A 2530-nucleotide genomic window follows, 5' to 3' on the forward strand; every position below is an offset into this window, starting at 1 on the left:
AAGCACTCATAGTGTTGCTAGCATAACATAGCCTAAAGCCTTGCGTAATGTTATTAACCCCCTAATGACAAAAGCTGACATAATAGCCCCGATCCAGTGGCTGGGTTTAGATGAGTAAAAAGCTTACCTTGGTGAATCTCCGTACCATACACATTAATAGCCTGGGGTTGAGCGGGGAAAAAATAATCTATCTGCCTTTTTCCTGAGTAACTGATGAGGGCCGCTGTGATGGATTCTAACTTCCGTTTAGGTGGTCGTGTTCCGGTCTCCATAGAAATCCATGTTTAAAGCGAGGTAAAAAGATCGACTTAATTAAACTGAAACGGTGTTAAATATTTTTTTTTGCTATCTATCTATCTATCTATCTATCTATCTATCTATCTATCTATCTATCTATCTATCTATCATCTATCTATCTATCTATCTATCTATCTATCTATCTATCTATCTATCTATCTATCTAGCTCGTTACAGGAGCGTTACTACATAAAGCCGATCCTTGCAACACTGTAAGTGACAAAACTATGCTCCATGTAGTTTTTAAAAATCACTTTTAGGTTTTAACGTTAAATTATCGGATCGAAAAAAAAAATAATTTGATCGAGACTCCTGCGTTCAGGAAGAAGGATGTCCTGTAACTGGTCAGTTTTCCACCGTATTTTTCCTTGGATGTGCGTTCTTAAAGCTAATGTATTACGCAGAGAACATTTCAAATGAATGTACCACACATCTGTACTTTGCTTTGGTGTACATGTACTCAAATTAGATACAGCCAGGTCAATAAATCTCATTGAATCAGTTAGAACCGAAATCTTGTGGAAATAATTCATTAAACGCCAGTGGTCAGTCATTTCAATTATCTAAGCATCAGCATATCTCAAATTTTATTCAATTTCCCATTTTCAAACTTGTTTTTATTTCAGAGGAGCAGATAGGCCCACATGTCTAATTATAGAACACTACTGTATGTAACAGACATCATGAAGCAACATTGAAATGGCTGAAATGCTACCACAATATTGTATGCACACTTCTACACTTTCCTAAAATATTATTGGAAACATTTAAATGTTTTAGCACTGCTGCCTTCGAAGTAAAAAACCTCATAGCAGGTGTTTTGAATACTGGAGGCAGTTGTACGATTTGATGGTTTACACATGGCATTCAATCAAGGAGATCTTTGGTATCATGTTGCAATCCAATGGTTCTCATTTGCAGACCATCACAGTGAACATCTGCTTCAGACTGACCTGAAACATTCTGCACTGCACTGCCCGCCTCAGCAGTGATGAACACCTGTCAATTATGCAACAGCTTAGTCAGAGGCTAAGAGCTAACGATTTTCAATCTGATCAATTCAAGTTGAGTGCTGGCAACCATCCATTAGGCCCATCCTGGATGGACAGCTAACTGACAAAAAAAAATAAGGGAAAAGGTACTAATATGGATTTATACACACACATGTATCATGTGTGTGCATAATCCTTTTGCTAAAAGATCCATTTTTAATCCAGGATTTGTGGGGGGAATGTTGCATGTTTGACGATTGCAGAGGGTTTATATATTCTAGAAAAAGATACTTATACCATTTACTCAGAAAAAAGTTTTTGTTTTTTTAAACAATATGTTTAAAATAATACTATAATACTAAAGCACTTGAATGGCTAGACTATGATCACGGTCAACAGTCAGATAAAAGGTTTTGCAATCTACTGTATGGTTATCTCAGAGAAAACACGTGATTATAGTTTGCAAATATTTAATTGTCATTTTTCATTCTTAGATGCTAAATAATATCTTGGAGAAAAAAAAACATGTTCTGAACAAACTAGACGTGACATTTCTCAATAATATAAGAAGTTAAAGGGATATGAAATGAAAATTTTGTCATTAATCACTTACCCCCATGTCGTTCCAAACCCGTAAAACCTCTGTTTGTCTTCGGAACACAATTTAAGATATTTTGGATGAAAACCGGGAGGCTTGTGACTGTCCCATAGACTGCCAAATAAATAACAGTGTCAAGGCACAGATGACACAGAAGAGCATACGCAGTATACTGTGATATTGAGAGAAACAGAGGAGACCGCTGACAAAGAAATTATTGAAAAAAAGTAGTTATTTTTGTTTTCTTTGATTACAAAAAGTGTTCTTGTTGCTTCATATAACCCAGATTGCACGTTTGATGGCAGATTGAGTATTCCGACGACAACTTTCATACCTTTTATGGACCTTGACACTGTTATTTATTTGGCAGTCTAAGTGATTAATGACAAAATTTTCATTTTGGGGTGGAGTATCCCTTTAAGGCAGATTTATACTTCTGCGTCAAAACTACACCGTAGGTTGTGCATAGTATGTGCAGGCTGCAGTGTAGCCTGACGTGCACCTTTCCAAAAATGTCAGTGCATCAAATCTACGCGGACTGCAAGCATTGGCATTGGTCTGCTAGTACCCCTCCCTCCATATGTATTTGTGTTTTGCACTTTAATATATTTTAATGTTACAATATAAAACAAAGCAAAGAACA

The sequence above is a fragment of the Cyprinus carpio genome, chromosome B17 (assembly GCF_018340385.1).
Source record: "Cyprinus carpio isolate SPL01 chromosome B17, ASM1834038v1, whole genome shotgun sequence".
Lineage (NCBI taxonomy): Eukaryota > Metazoa > Chordata > Actinopteri > Cypriniformes > Cyprinidae > Cyprinus > Cyprinus carpio.